This window comes from Gorilla gorilla, chromosome 2, assembly GCF_029281585.2.
Source record: "Gorilla gorilla gorilla isolate KB3781 chromosome 2, NHGRI_mGorGor1-v2.1_pri, whole genome shotgun sequence".
Lineage (NCBI taxonomy): Eukaryota > Metazoa > Chordata > Mammalia > Primates > Hominidae > Gorilla > Gorilla gorilla.
The window spans coordinates 169,614,622-169,632,009 of record NC_086017.1 but is presented as its reverse complement, the minus strand read 5'-3'; the positions used below and the strand labels follow the sequence as shown (position 1 = coordinate 169,632,009).

The 17,388-nt window shown below is 35.8% G+C and overlaps 1 protein-coding gene, 1 long non-coding RNA gene and 1 pseudogene across 11 annotated transcripts in view; 1 reads left to right on the top strand and 2 right to left on the bottom strand.

Moving 5' to 3' along the window:
* The window catches only part of LOC101146601 (uncharacterized), a 76,364-nt gene extending 69,885 nt beyond the window's left edge, over positions 1 to 6,479 (top strand). The window contains exon 6 of one of the 2 annotated variants that reach the window (XR_010132988.1): positions 6,380 to 6,479. This is a non-coding gene — a long non-coding RNA (uncharacterized lncRNA). The remainder of the gene's footprint in view (positions 1 to 6,379) is intronic. The other variant, XR_010132989.1, reaches the window with a different exon arrangement.
* The window catches only part of RSRC1 (arginine and serine rich coiled-coil 1), a 443,687-nt gene that overhangs the window by 44,358 nt on the left and 381,941 nt on the right, over positions 1 to 17,388 (bottom strand). The gene's annotated exons all lie outside the window — the stretch shown is intronic.
* LOC109026128 (small ribosomal subunit protein eS12-like) lies at positions 4,241 to 4,862 on the bottom strand (annotated as a pseudogene).

Sequence of the window (17,388 nt, the reverse complement as noted above, 5' to 3'; positions counted from 1 at the left end):
GACTATAAGATAGGCCATAAAATGAGGCTCAATACATTTAAGAAAACTGAAATTTTATCAAGCATTCTCTCAGATCACACTGGAATAAAACTGGAAATTAATTCCAAAAGGAAGCTTCAAAACCATGAAAATACATGGAAATTAAATAACCTGCTCCTGAATGAGCATTGGGTCTAAAATGAAATCAAGATAGGAATTTAAAAATTCTTCGAACTGAATGACAGTAATGACACAATCAATCAAAACCTCTGGGCTACAGCAAAGGCAGTGCTAAGAGGAAAGTTCATAGCCCTAAACACCTACATCAAAAAGACTGACAGAGCACAAACTGACATTCTAAGGTCACACCTCAAGAACTAGAGAAACAAGAAAAAAACAAACCCAAACCCAGCAGAAGAAAGGACATAACCAAGATCAGAGCAGAACTAAATGAAATTGAAACAAAAAAATACAAAAGATAAACAAAACAAAAAGCTGGTTCTTTGAAAGATAAATAAAATTGATAGATAATTAACAAGATTAACCAAGAAAAGAGAGGAAATCCAAATAACCTCATTAAGAAATGAAACAGGAGATATTAAACTCACACCAGTGAATGATCTTTTGTAGATCATTGAAGGCTACTATAAACACCTTTATGTATATAAACTAGAAAACCTAGAAGAGATGGATAAATTCCTGGAAAAATACAACCCTCCTAGCTTAAATCAACAAGAATTAGATACCCTGAACAGACCAGTAATGAGCAGTGAGATTGAAATGGTAATTAAAAAAATTATCAACAAAAAAAAGCCCAGGACCAGAAGGACTCACAGCAGAATTCTACCGATATTCAAAGAATTGGTACCAATCCTTTTGACACTATTCCTCAAGACAGAGAAAGTAGGAACCCTCCCCAATTCATTCTATGAAGCCAGCATCACCCTAATACCAAAACCAGGAAAGGACATAACCAAAAAAAGAACACTACAGACCGATATCCTTGATGAACATAGATGCTAAAATCCTTAACAAAATACCAGCTCACTGAATCCAACAACATTTCGAAAAGATAACCCACCATGATGAAGTAGGTTTCATATGAGGGATGCAGGGATAGTTTAACATATGCAAGTCAATAAATGTCATACACCACATAAGCATAATTAAAAACAAAAATCACATGATCATCTCAATAGATGCAGAAAAAGCATTCAACAAAATCCAGCATCACTTTATGATTAAAACTCTCAGCAAAATCGGCATACAAGGGACATACCTCAATGTAATAAAAGCCATTTATGACAAACTCACAGCCAACATAATACTGAATGGGGAAGAGTTGAAAGCATTCCCTCTGAGAGCTGGAACGAGACAAGGATGCCCACTCTCACCACTCCTCTTCAACATAGTACTGGAAGTCATAGCCAGGTCAATCAGACAAGAAAAGGAAATAAAGGGCATCCAAATAGGTAAAGAGGGAGTCAAACTGTCACCGTTTGCTGACGATATGATCAATTACCTTGAAAACCCTAAAGACTCCTCCAGAAAGCTCCTAGAACTGATAAAATAATTCAGCAAATTAACATATACAAATCAGTAGCTTTTCTATACACTAACAGCGACCAACTGGAGAATCAAATCAAGAACTCAGCCCCTTTTATAATAGCTGAAAAATAAATAAAATACTTAGGAATATACCTAATGAAGGAGCTGAAAGACCTCTACAAGGAAAACTACAAAACACTGCTGAAAGAAATCATAGATGACACAAACAAATGGAAACACATCTCATACTCATGGATGGGTGGAATCAATATTGTGAAAATGACCATACTGCCAAAAGCAATCTACAAATTCAGTGCAATCCCCATCAAAATACCACCATCATTCTTCACAGAATTAGAAAAAAAAACTCTGTTTTTTTGTTTTTGAGACAGTCTTGCTCTGTCGCCCAGGCTGGAGTGCAGTGGCACAATCTTGGCTCACTGCAAGCTCCACCTCCCGGGTTCACACCATTCTCCTGCCTCAGCCTCCCGAGTAGCTGGGATTACAGGCGCGTGCCACCACGCCTGGCTAATTTTTTGTATTTTTAGTAGAGACAGGATTTCACTATGCTAGCCAAGATGGTCTCAATCTCCTGACCTCATGATCCGTCCGCCTCAGCTTCCCAAAGTGCTGGGATTACAGGTGTGAGCCACCGCGCCCAGCCAGAAAAAAACAATTCTAAAATTCTTATGGAACCAAAAATGAGCCTGCATAGCCAATGCAAGATTAAGCAAAAAGAACAAATCTGGAAGCATCACAAGGCCTGATTTCAAACTATACTATAAGGCCATAGTCACCAAAACAGTGTGGTACTGGTATAAAAGTAGGCACATAGACTAATGGAACAGAACAGAGAACCCAGAAATAAACCCAAATACTTCCAGCCAACTGATCTTCGACAAAGCAAACAGAAACATAAAGTAGGGAAAGGACACCCTTTTCAATAAATGGTGATGGGATAATTGGCTAGCCACATGTAGGAGAATGAAACTGAATCCTCATCTCTCACCTTGTACAAAAATCAACTCAGGATGGATTAAGGTCTTAAATCTAAGACCTGAAACTATAAAAATTCTAGAAGATAACATTGTAAAAACCCTTCTAGACATTGGTTTAGGCAAGGATGTCACAACCAAGAACCCAAAAGCAAATGCAATAAAAACAAAGATAAATAGTTGGGACTTTATAATTAAACTAAAGAGCTTTTCCATGGCAAAAGGAACAGTCAGCAGAGTAAACAGACAACCCACAGGGTGGGAGAAAATATTCACGATCTACACATCTGACAAAGGACTAATATCCAGAATCTACAAAGAACTCAAATCAGTAAGAAAACAAAACAAAACAAAACAATGCCATCAAAAAGTGGACTAAGGACATGAATAGACAATTCTCAAAAGAAGATATACAAATGGCCAACAGATATATGAAAAAATGCTCAACATCACCAATGATCAGGGAAATGCAAATCCAAACCACAGTGCAACACTACTTTACTCCTGCAAGAACGGCCATAAAAAAAAAAAAAAGATGTTGGCATGGATGTGATGATCAGGGAACACTTCTACACTGCTGGTGGGAATGTAAACTAATACAGCTGCTATGGAAAACAGCATAGAGATTCCTTAAAGAACTAAAGGTAGAACTACCATTTGATCCAGCAATCCCACTACTGGGTATCTATCTACCCAAAGGAAAAGAAGTCATTATATGAAAAAGATACTTGCACACTCATGTTTATAGCAGCATAATTCATAAGTGCAAATCATGAAACCAACCCAAATGCCCATCAATCAACAAGTTGATAAAGAAACTGTGAGATATGTGTGTGTATATATATACACACACACGATGGAATACTACTCAGCCATAAAAAGGAATTAATTAACAGCATTTGCAGCAACCTGGATGATACTGGAGACTATTATTCTAAGTGAAGTAACTCAGGAATGGAAAACCAAACATTGTATCTTCTCACTGATATGTGGGAGCTAAGCTGTGAAGACACAAAGGCATAAGAACGATACAATGGGCTGGGCGTGGTGGCTCACACCTGTTATCCCAGCACTTTGGGAGGCTGAGGCAGGCGGATCACGAGGTCAAGAGATCGAGGTCATCCTGGCCAACATGGTGAAACCACATCTCTACTGAAAATACAAAAATTAGCTAGGCATGGTGGCACGCGCCAGTAGTCCCAGCTACTCGGGAGGCTGAGGCAGGAGAATTGCTTGAACCTGGGGGGCAGAGGTTGCAGTGAGCCAAGATTGCGCCACTGCACTCCAAGCTGGGCGGCTGAATGAGACTCCATCTCAAAAAAAAAAAAAAAAAAATGATACAATGGACTGTGGGGACTTGAGGGGAAGAGTGGGAGGGGGGCAAGGGATAAAAGACTACAAATGTGGTGCAGTGTATACTGCTCGGGTGATGGGTGCACCAAAATCTCACAAATCACCACTGAAGAACTTACTCATGTAACGAAATACCACCTGTACCCCAATAACTTATGGAAAAAAAAGTAGGTACACTCCTAATGGTGGTTGCCAGGGGCTAGGGGGGACGGGGAAGGGGGAGTTATAGTTTAATGGGTATAGAGTTTCAGTTTTGCAAGATGAAAAAGTTCTGGAGATCCGTTGTACAACAGTGTGAATATACATAACACTACTGAACTGTATACTTAAAATGGTTAAGACAGTAAAATTTCTTATGTATTATTTTACAATTAAAAAATTTTTAATTAAAAATTTTTTTCATAGTATATATTCTATTTTATATTCTGCTTTTCATCTCTACTTAAACCCTCTCTCTTTTTTTCCATGAGCCAAATTTTTTATTTGCTTATTTTTTTGTATCTGAAGTACTCTTCAATGACATCCTTGGCCTGAGATTCTTTGCCATAGTCCTTAACTACTACACAATTGCAACCAATGACTTTATAGGGTTTTCCCTCTCTGAGGCCTATCTCTTCCCCTAGCTTCTTACGGTCATCAACCTTACTTAGGTAGATTTGGTGTTCAGCACAAAGGGCCACCACCAACATGACATACACAGGCTCATCACAGACCAAAGCTGGATGCAAACATGTAAAGATGGGCTTGGAACTTGTCTAAGGCTTTGGCAGCTTTGCAAATTCCACATGCTAAGCCATCATGGATGAGGGCAGTCTTCAGCATGTTTTGTAAAACAGTGTTCATGTCCATAATGCCACAAGGCCAACTCTGGGAAAGGGTGGTAAATTTTCAGAAGACTCAGGCTATCTCAGTGAACGCTGTCTTTCCATGGGTCCCTATTACTCTCTTACTATAATGAAGGTCTATTCCAGTGGTTCTCAAAGTGTGCTCTCCAGACCAATTGTATCGGCATCACCTGGGTGTACTTCTTAGCACTGCAATCCTTAGTCCCTATCTCAGACCCCCTGAATCAGAAACTCTGGGAGTGGAACAATCAGTCTCCAGGTGATTTTGAGGCACACTAAAGCTTGAAAACCACTAGTCTATCCTGTTTAAACAGAAATCCGATCTCCCAAGTATGCAAAAATATGACAAATACATAAAATCAAAATTCAGTTATTCAGAGGAAGAGTAACTATTCATAGAGTAAATTTTGTGCCCCAATTGCATCGCTAGATATATTTTATAAAGAATGTAATACTAATTTTTAATATGCAGGGCAAAAAAAGCTAGGCAAGAGTAGTAGAGGGGCACAAATACCACAAGAGATCATTCCCCAATAATTTCTCTTTTATGTACACTTGTACCTATATAACATATGTGTGTATGTATATATAGATATATAATTATATTTCATATTATATTTGTAATTGTATTTTGGTATTAGAATTACTTTCTTATTTAAGCCAGGCGTCAGCAAACTTTTGCCGTAAAGGGCAAGACAGTAAGTATTTTAGGCTTTGTAGGCCATAAGTCTCTGTCACAACTATTCAATTCTGCTGTTGCAGCACAAACGCAGCCATTGACAATATGTAAACAAATGAGAGTGGCTTTTGTTTCAACAGTACTTTATAAAACTTGGTGGTGGGCTGGATTTGGCTGATTGGTCTTAGTTTGCTGACCTCTGACTTAAGCTGTCACTAAAACACATTTCAATTACTTAAGTTTTCCGAGTGACTGTGGGCAGTGTGTGCATAATCAGAAACTAAATGTTGCATAAACAATTCACAGTGGAGGCCGGGCGTGGTTGCTCATGCCTGTAATCCCAGCACTTTGGGAGGCTGAGGTGGGTGGATCACTTGAGGTCAGGAGTTTGAGACCAGCCTGGACAACATGGTGAAACCCCGTCTCTACCAAAAAGTACAAAAATTAGCCAGGCATGATGGCACACGCCTGTAGTCCTAGCTATTCAGGAGGCTGAGGTGGGAGAATTGCTTGAACCCAGGAGGTGGAGTTGCAGTGAGTCAAGATCGCGCCACTCTACTCCAGCCTGGGTGACAGAGTGAGACACTGTCAAAACAAACAAACAAACAAACAAAAAACCCAAAAAACAAAAACAAAGAACAATTCATATTGGAGATCTTGCTTTATATGAAGAAAATTATGCAATGTGCAAAAATGTGTTGGTCAATAACAGGCTGCATATAAAATACACAACGGTGGTTCCACAAGATTATAATAATGGGGTTGAAAATTCCTATTGCCCAGTGATGTCATAGCTACCCTAACATTGTGGCACAACACATAACTCATGCATCTGTGGTGATGCTGGTGGAAACAAAGCAGCACTGCCAGTCTTATAAAACTATAGCACATACAATTATGTAGAGCACATAATACTTGATGATAAATGACTATGTTACTGGTTTATGTGTTTACTATACTATATTTTTTTATCATAACAGCCTCAGGCAGGGCCTTTCGGAGGTATTCCAGAAGAAGATATCATTACCATAAGAGATGACAGCTCCATGCATGTTATTGCCCCTAAACACCTTCTGGTGGTACAAGATATAGAGGTGGAAGACGTTGATATTGACAATTCTGACCCTCTGAAAGCTTAGGCTAATGTACGTGTTTGAGTCCTAGTTTTAACAAAAAAGTTTTAAAGTTAAAACAGTCAAAAAAACTGCAAATAGAGGAAATGCTTAAAGAATAAAGGTATAAAAAAGAAAATATTTTTGTACAGTGTATAATATTTGTGTTTTAAGTGTTATTGCAGAAGAGCTAAAAAGTTTTAAAATTTAAATTTAATTTAAAGTTTATAAAGTAAAAAAGTTACAGTAAGCTAAGGTTAATTTATTATTGAAGAAAAAAATGCTTTCTATACACTTAGCATAGCCTAACGTACAGTGTTTATAAAGTCCACAGTAGTGGACAGTAATGTCCTCAGCCTTCAAATTCACTCATCACTCACTGACTTGCCTAGAGCAACTTCCAGTTCTACAACTCCATTTATGGTTAAGTGCCCTATATAGATGTACCATTTAAAAAATCTTTTATATCATATTTTTACCACAGCTTTTCTATGTTTAGAGACACAAATATTTACCAGTGCGTTATGAATGCCTACAGAGTAACTTGCTGTAAAGGTTTGTAGCCTAGGAGCAACGGGCTATACCATATAGTCGAGGTGTGTAGTAGGCTAGACCACCTAGGTTTGTGAGAGTATACTCTACAATGTTTGCAAAATGACACCTAGTGACATTTCTCAGAATGTATCCCTGTCAATAAGCAGCATGTGACTAATATTGAAGTGATAAAATAATTTCAATAATTTCATTGCTTTAGTCTTTTAAACTACCCCCTCCTCCACTTTTATTTTTGTAATCTATCTCAGGTATGTTTATTCTAGTCTTAAATCTTTCTTAATTGTTTTTACTTCCTTGGATATTTATAAATTAAACTAAATTTGGCCTGAAGGATGCCTCCATACTCGAGTCCTTATGTAACTAACTGGAACCTAATTTAGTAGGTAAAGTAACTGAAAGCCTAATATAAGGATATACTTATGTAACAACCAGCTGAGTCCCAGCCTATCACAGTAGCTGAGCTTCAGTCAATCACAGATGGCCAATTGATCATTCCATGTCCAAATGAGTCAAATGCTGAGCTGTAAACAATCAGGCTGTTTCTGTACCTCACTTCCATTTTCTGTCCATAAATGCTGCCTGCCCATATTGTGGAATGAAGCTCTCTGACCCCCTTCTGGTTTTGAGGGGTGCTTGATATGTGAATTATTCTTAGCTCAATTGAAGTATGCTAAATTTGACTAATTTTGTTTTTTAACAGTATATCAAAAAATCTATTTTCTCTAATTTGACTCAGGTATAGAGCATTTCTTTAAAAAACAAAAAGTTGTTTTAGAAATAACTCTAAATGAGAGGTATGAGGCACAAAATATTTCCTATTTTCCTGTTTCCTAAATATTCTCTACCCTGTCTCCCCTTTCCCTTCTCACCCCATAACAGAAAACAAACTAAAAGTCTAAACTTTAAAACATGAGTACAGGACCTGATTAAAACTGCTTCAAAGACTTCTACTGGGGAGAATAAAAGTTTATTGGTGCCTCCAATGCAAGCTACTCAATAACTGCTTAGTTGTGAACAATGACCTACTGCTTCAACTCAGTAGATGATGATTAGGGCTTCTTACAGCATTTGTTAAAAGAGATTTAACAAATCTCACTTTACTTCAATCTACTTCCTCCAATTCTGTGACCCTACTTAAGATCCCCACTCCCCCTCCAGTAGAGTTAATTAAAATACTATGACTGCCTCTTTTGGTTTATTGCCTGTCGTTATAGAGCACTTTTCTCTGACAGAAATGGCCACTTTCCCAAGCAAGATGACATTTAGAGCTTCTTTCTCTGCATCACGGTCTTAGAAACACATTTCTCCCCTTAATCTGGTTTTGCTTTTTCCTCTTCACTACATTTCTTCTGGCAAAGGTTGTCTGTGTGTGTTGCGGGGGAGGAGTGGGAGCAGGGTGGGGATAGAAAGGAGATGAAAGAAAATAAATCCTTAGTTGTAAAGACAGCAATGAGAAAGCTAAACTAGACTATGATCTTTACGATTCCTTACAGTTCTAACATTTTATGACTTAATTTAAATAGGAAAAAGAGGAAATAAAATGGCACTGAGAAGATAAATAAAATGTAAACTTGAAGAGTGAGAACAGAAGTCAGGATAAAGCTCAATTAACCAGAAGCAACTGGCACTTTCCTTCTGGGGAAGTGGCAGAGGGAGAAAAATAAAGAGAATTTCTCCACCTCCCAGCCCATTTCTGGACTATATTGGGGGGAAGAAGATGTTTAGAACAATTTCCTATATCATCTGCAGCTATCCAGAGAACATTCTGTAACTAAAACAGTCAAATAGTAGCTTTGACCAGATTTGTTCAAAATTGTCTAATCTTATAATGGGAGTACTGTTTGAAAATATATTATGGCTTTAAAAACTGTCTTAGGTTATTACTTAACACTTAGGAAAAGCTCAGATTAAATATATACAACTTAGAGTGATATGGTTTGGCTCTGTGTCCCCACCTGAATCTCATTTTGAATTGTAATCCTCACATCTCAAGGGAGGGACCTGGTGGGAGGTAACTGAATCATGGGGGTGCATTCCCCCATGCTGTTCTTGTAATAGTGAGTGAGTTCTCATGAGATCTGATGGTTTAAAAGTGTCTGACAGTTCCCCCTTGCTCGCCCACTCTCTCTCTCCTGCTGCCATGTAAAACATGCCTTGCTTCGCCTTTGCCTTCTGCTATGATTGTTTCCTGAGGCCTCCCCCAGCCATGTGGAACTGTGAGTCAATTAAACCTTTTTTCTTTATCAATTACCTAGTCTCAGGTAGTTCTTTATAGCAGTGTGAAAACGGACTAATACACACAGGTTTAAAAAACTCGTAAAAAATGCTACTGAGATCTAAAATACTTTCCTTGAAACATCACCTTCCTTTTCATATTCTATAAAAAAAGGCAAAACCTCTGGATAAATGATATTCCACTCAGAATGTTCCAACCCATAGCACGAGGTGTCAAAAGTAAAAGTTTTTCACTGTTGATATGTTCTATGATCATACATGAAAATTATACTGAGTTATCTTTAGTTTCATTACTTCAGCATATAATTTGATAATCAAAGATAATCAAATACATGTCCATAAATATTAAATTGTTAAACATTCAAAATGGCTAACTTAATTTAACTAAAATTTTCAGTTAAAGTCCCCTTTTACCAGTTGTCAATCAGTTAAAACATACAATTTTATTATAACAAAGCCAATTATACCGAAAGCCTTAACATTCTTCATTTGGGATCCAAAGAGCCATACCTAACTCAGGCAAGAAACACCAAAAAAACCAAACCAAACCAAAACAAAACAAAGCAAAATCCTGCCTCTCCAATATTCCTGGATAATTTTATAATAGACTGAGTGATCTGGCTGTGAAAGTCAGTTCAAGTTTACATCATTCCATACATAAGGTACCATAAACCATTTCTGATCACTAGGGATCCACATGAAGAACACTTCTCATTTCTACATTTGCGAAATTAAAAATCTTAAATGGGCAAAGAGGTTTTCAGTGAATGTACTGCTTTAATTACGATTTTATTTATTTTACACCTCTTTCTTCTGGGCTATTTCCTAGTAGACAAGAGGAAATGAGATAGCTATCATATAAGCCACATTAACTGGGAAAACCATGATAAAATTATCAGTTTCAGTTAATATCAAAATAGGGCAGCAAAAGATAATTATTGAAAAGCAAAAGTTTTATAGAGTTTAATGTACTGACCTCATAAATATCAGAATAATAAATGACATCTCTACTCCCTCCACAAATTATTAGAGAAGTTTGTTTTCAACTGCTAAAATTACACTTGGTGAATCTGTTCTATTACATTAGTGTTCAACACCACTGTTAATCTTTGTCCTTTTAAGTTATCATAGCAATGCATTTAGTAGCTGCACAATCTTCCCAATCTCAGCAGTACGTGTATAATATGAACACTAATCAAGATCATTCAGCAGGTCAGCAGATTAAGATTAGTGTCAGTTTCCATCTCTTGGCCTCCAAAGCACAAATTTCTCTCCATTCACCTACAGATCTATCACATATATTCTCAACATAGTCCCATATCCAAGTAAATACATTATGAAGTGTAATATCTACTTTATCTAAATTAAGTAGATAAAAATGACAGCTCTACCTTATTTGATAATTCATTCTTAATTTGCTTTTAAAAATTTAACTACTACTAAATGGAATAACTATATCTATAAATATACAAATAAAATAATGATACTTTACATCACTAGATACTACTTTTATTTTCTGCACATGGTGCCAGTTTTGCTCCATTTTAAATACACAGGATAATTTAAAGAATTGCACTAGGAATAATTTAGCTTATTTTAATCCTTTAAAAAAATTGAAGGGGCCCAGCGTGGTGGCTCACACCTGTAATCCCAGCACTCTGGAAGGGTGAGGTGGGTGGATCATGAGGTCAGGAGATTGAGACCATCCTGGCTAACATGGTGAAACCCCATCTCTACTAAAAACACAAAAAATTAGCTGGGTGTGGTGGCGGATACCTGTAGTCCCAACTACTCGGGAGGCTGAGGCAGGAGAATGGTGTGAACCCTGGAGGAGGAGCTTGCAGTGAGCTGAGATGGCACCACTGCACTCCAGCCTGGGTGACAGAGTGAGACTCTGTCTCAAAAACAAAACAAAACAAAACCAAAAAAAATTGAAGGTAGTAAAAAAAGAGGTTTTCATAGAAAAACAAGCTACAGCACTTTTGTTTACATTGTAACTAGTTCAGTTATACTTATTCAATAACTCCCTTTATGTTTTTTCAGCACATAATGGATAATGTTCTTTAGTTGTTCTGTGATAAGAAAACATTTGCTTTCATACATTATCTCAATATTCCCTAGTTCAGAAACTCAACTATATTATCTTTCAGAAGGTTAGTAAGATACTAATCCCTTTTCCTGTTTTACTATCAAATCATCCTAAATTTTACTCTATTAGAAATGATACTAAAAAAGCTACAACAATGTATTCAATTACAGAACAAAGCATATAATTTTTTTTTAAGGATGACTGCATTTGACCCTAGGTTAATAACTCAACCAACAATATTTTACATAAATATCTTTTATATAACATATATCACACTAAATTTGAAGATAAATTAATTTGAAATACTACCCATGTTTTTTACTGGTTTGTTTTACATAAAATAAACTAAATATATAAATTATATAAAAATAAACTAAAACTACAACTTTATTTTGTATTGTTCTATATCCATTCATAATTTGTCCCACATTTTTTCTTTATAAAATGTCAATAAAAAGATTAAGCATACATACACAAAGATCATAGCTAATGCCAGATGTTAAGATAGTCTCTTGAGGCTGAAGATTCCACACCAGGTGGTTGAGCTAGCCTAACGATGCAGCACATGCTCATGTGGGATACAAAGGGTGGACTTGGAAGAACCTGCTTGCATTTGGTTATTTATGAAAGTATAAAGAAAGATTTGAAATCAAAGTAAAAATGAAATTAAATCAAAGCCTTCCCATTCACATAGCAGAGTTTTTCTAAAGTTTTAAAATTTGTTTTCAAAAATTAAGGCTGAAGGAAAAAACCTTTTATGTATGCTTTAGTGACGAGATAACAAAACTATTTCCAACTCCACTACCAAGTGGTAAAATGAAAATAATAAACTTTAAGTGGATTAAAATACAAGCATAATTTCTTAAAACTTAGCATGTTTCTTGTATTGAAAGACTTAAAAATGTGAGTTCAGGTTAGTGCTATTACAACAAAACTTCAGTAAATGGACTGACCATAAAGCATGACCTTAGGCAATAATAAACCTGAGAGCATTTTAATATATTTCCTTATCACCAAGTGAAGCACTTTAAGTTATTACAGCTAGGCTGCATGACCTCATGCAATTGAATCATGCTAGAGCCAAATAGACTAATGTCTTTGATAGCAATTAGATAAAGGCAGGATGTTAACTTTTACTTTAAGAAGTGTTAAACAAAGGGACTCATCTCCTGGCTTAACTTAGTTAGAAATAAGTTACTCATTTAACAGTAGAGGTTAATATGGGAATGGCCTCTTTCACCTGTCAAAAAGAAAATTAATTTTATTAAAAAAATTATCAGGGAATTTTATTTCTTTAATGGACCCTTTGCTAGAGTTTCTAAAGTTTCTAACAACATCTTGATATACTCTAATTTCTAAGCAGCTCTTCTTTAATGTCTAAAATTTCCAATATGGTCAGCAATGGTTGAGAAAAAACATCCTCTTGTCAGTCAGTCACAAAGAATTTCTTGTCTGAGCTGAACATGGATGGCAGGTCACAACAGAGAAATTAAATGATAAAACAGTGCAATAAAATAATGTGATACAGGTATTAATATCATATTTCATCAAATCTAACATGCTATTAATTGTAATACACAATTCTTTTACATAACAGTAAGAAAAACAAAGCTGTCAATTAAATTGTGGCACAATACTTTCCTATTTAGAATTTTTTATACTTATTAAAAGAGTTCCTTCAGACATAACAGATTTTTAAAAATTACTTATCACCCTTGCACATATATAAAAAGACAAGATGAGAGAAACACATTTTCTAGGATAGTTGTAAACCTTCACATTTGGAAGATCACTCTTGTGACTGCCACTTAAGGTTGTCAGTGTCCACGTTTTTGTGCACAATAATCTCTTTGCCACCAAGAATATTTGTGTGGCAGTCTTTCTTAACAGAGTGTTCCATTATTGTCTCTTGGGTTTTCTTCCAAGTTACTGAAACCCATTCAGCCAGTTTTTTTTTTTTTTTCTTGAGACGGAGTCTCTTGTCTCCTAGGCTGGAGTGCAATGGCGTGGTCTCAGCTCACTGCCATCTCCACCTCCCGGGTTCAAGCAATTCTCCCACCTCAGCCTCCTGAGTAGCTGGGATTACAGGCACCCACCACCATGCCCAGCTAATTTTTGTATTTTTAGTAGAGATGGGGTTTCACCATGTTGGCCAGGCTGGTCTCGAACTCCTGACCTCAGGTGATCCGCCCACCTCAGCCTCCCAAAGTGCTGGGATTACAGGTATGAGCCACTGCCTGGCCAGTTTTTTATTCAGGCACTTTTTTGACTTCATCAGAAGGTGCCAGTGAAGGTTTTCGGATCACAACTCAGGGATAATATTCCTTCCTCAAGTGGTCTTTAAATGTTTTCCTGATAGCCAGTTGAGGACTTAGTTGACCTTTCATGTGGCCAGGAATAACAATCAAGTTCATCAAATAGACAATAACATCAAGAGTCACAGCTGCTATCTGGCAAACAGTGATTTTAAGATGACATTAATTGTAAGATGCATCTTGATTTCAGAGATGTTAAAACATGTGAAAAATAAAAAGTGTGTCATGGTATCAAAGAAGTATGGTTTGCTATTTTTCAGAGATCCAGAAATATTATGATCGGAAATCATGGCACTTTCAAAATTATAAATTGAATATTTAAATCAGTTACTGGTTAAAAAAGAATGTGATTCAATATAGGTACATGACTACATATTCATTCTTGTAGTATGTGGTAAATCATGTTTGTAATTGGTTAGCTCTACTGCTTAAAGCAGTTGTTTCCAAGTGCTTATCTGTGCAACAGTATTGAATGAAAATAAGAATCAGCTGAGAAACTTTAAGAACATACACAGGTTCTTGGGCTGACTCCTCAAAATTAGGAAAAATATAAGGTGTTTGCAATCGAGATATTTTAAAAACAACTCCCAAGTTATTCTGATGTTTGCCAGGTTTGGGAAACATGTAATTGGTATAGTTACATGTTGCGGTGGAAGATCCAGATCCAATTGCTGTGTGGGCTACACTAGTTGGTTGTAACACAGTAAAAAGAGCTCTGAGTATAATGCTAGGAAAATAATTTTCCAGTGCAATCTCTACTATTTATTAGCTGTAGGACCTTGAGGAAGTCACTTAACTTGTCCAGTTTCTTTATTTATAAAATAAGAATAATACATAATTCACAGGATTGTTGTGGAGCTAAAATTAGGTAACCTATGTTTTCATTCTAGCACTGGTAAAGGCATTTAATATAAACTTAAAAAATGTTCTCTCACCTCCCCCACCACCTATATGTTTACTCCAGGCTTGTTCATACTGACAGATTTGAAAAATGTAAGCAATTTCCTCAAGGCATTCCCCAATTCTCTCAGCTGTAAGTAATCTCTCCCTTCTCACAAGCAGTCTACCAGCATTTCTTTACTGTAGCTTATTTCTACTTTGTTTTATACATGTTTATGCACATGACATATTCCTCCCCCTCCCCCTCAATAGGCTGCAAACTTTTTTAGAACAAGAAGCTTGCCTAATTTATCTTCACAGCCCTAGCATTTAACATGGTGCCTGGAAGAGATAGGGGATTTTGCCAACAGAAGGATGTGAATGAAATAGCAAGGCAGTGATCCAGTTTCCATAATGACCTTTCCCTTTGAACAACCATTAACTGTAAGAGGTCAATGCTGCTCAGTCAACACTAGAAGTCAGGTAAGGGACATTAGAATGTGATTTATCAATTAGTCGTTAGATCAACTAACACTTGTAGACTGGTAGAGGAATGAACATTTAAAAGAGTAATACAATATATTTGCATTTTCTTAGTCTGAAAATATCTGTAATGGTTCTAAAAAAGGGATGAGGATGTGGTAGAGTATTGCTAAATACTTAGAGAAATGATAATCTGTATAGCTGTTAAATAGTCAAGCAAGCACTTTTGACGGAACGTTATGATTTTTTCTTTCATATTTACAGGTAAGCCTTTAAAAATCATGCTGAACTAAATTATTTTAAATACTATATGAATCTTTTATACGCATATGACTTCACATCAAGCCAGGTAGAAAATTCTTTTTAATTAAAGTTAGAAAATTTTCTGTAATTTTTGTTGTTTTAGAGGAAAATGTCTAAATGAAAACTGGAAGTCAGTGAAAATCACAGTTATCTAATTTATTAAAGTCAACCTGTATTGGAAAATAATATACTCATGTAAAGTTATTACACAACTAAAAATAATACACGTATCTTTCTAAATGTAACTTTGAGATGGCAGATTCACCAATGTTAAAAAAGTAGTAAGACAGTCAGTGTCATATGTAGGAAAAAATAAAAACCACAAAACTTCCGAGCTCAAATACTGATAAACTAAGTGGGAGAGAGATTCCTGAATGTCAAGTGCAATCTAGCCACATGGGTTTTAATTCACAGGAAAAGACTTAATCAGAGGCAGAACCGTGGTGTTATACATTGCCTTGGTGCTAGTGAGATAATAGATGCTACGAATTATCTTAATATATTCATTTTATATCCTTTGTGTTAGATTTTAAAAGATATATTAAAGTAAGCTTGGTTTTGTGTATATAATAAAATATTTGCTTTTAGCATCATGGTTTCCAAGGGATTCCAATGTTTATCTTATTTTAGAAATAAAAATATTTTAATATTAAAACAATGGAATAATTTCAGTGACTCACCAAAAATACAACATACAATTAACTTCAGGTAATTATGACACATCCAAGTGGACTTTTTAGTAAACAAGATACATAAAACAGCCTACAATCTTCATTCTTAGGTTACCAGGAGAAAATAATTAGAATCTTTCTGGAATCATAATGATAAAGGAAGAATAATTTAAACTGCTAATGAGTAAATATTGAGGAACCATAATGAAAAATGACAAAACTAGTTGGAAAATGGGCTCTATAGATTTAGGACCAGGTTAGATTTGTTAAACATTTTGTTAAATATTTAGCTTTCATATAATAAGACAAACAAAAACTAGCACGTAGAGAATCTGCATCTTATATTTTATGTTCTAGCAAACATATTTTCCTGCTATAACTGGAAAAGCTAAAACTAGAACCATTTCATTTTACTGAAGAATTACAGTAAGTATTCAGTTGAGTTATAGATGAGCTTTCTCACCATTTTTAGGTTTAAAGTTCACCACAATTAGGTCTCTCTTAATGTATACTCTTATTTATAATTAGTAACTTCTAGGAAATAATATTTCCAAAAATTGTTTGAGTCATAACTACTTTGGAATCATGCATTGAATATTTGATTTAAAAATTTCTACCTTTCAAAAGCACAAAAATATACTGCTGCCAGAGAACTGCATGCAAATATTAGAATGTATACATATATCTAAAACTAGTATGCCTAACTTAATCATAATTTTCTTACAAGACAGGTTATTTTTGCACTTTACAGACCAGCAAATCCTCACAATGGTATATGTGGATTTCACTCCATGTTTTGAACATCCTATATGCCAAAGGTTTACTTATTTTCATTTAAAAATGATAGTGAAATTCCCTTAATAACCCATAACATCTTTCTTGTTTGTACTCATTTATTCTTTCTGCTCACGTGGGCTTCACTTCTAAGTCCATTCAAAATGATGTTTTCCAAGCATGTGCCACATGACTTGTTCATATAAATAGAGCAAATTAAACTGTCTCCACATATATCCTATCACATTTGTAGCCCTGATTTCTCTCTTTAACACGTGGCCAAGACACCGTATTATCTGCCTGCAGAGGTTGACCTCAGGATATTAGATTCTGCCACATAGCTCTCTTGTACTAAACCGAGGGGAAACACTTAATCACCCCTGCCTTTTCAGGAAAAAATCAACTTTAAATTTGCCATGATGAAAAATCAATAAACCAGTAATTGCTTGGCTTATCATTGCATGGAGGAACAAATTGGGAAGCGAAGCTTAGCGTCCACACAGATTTCAGTGAGACACATGGAGTTTCAGGATCACTAAGCTAGAAAAGGAAAAGGTCTCAGAGTGATAATTA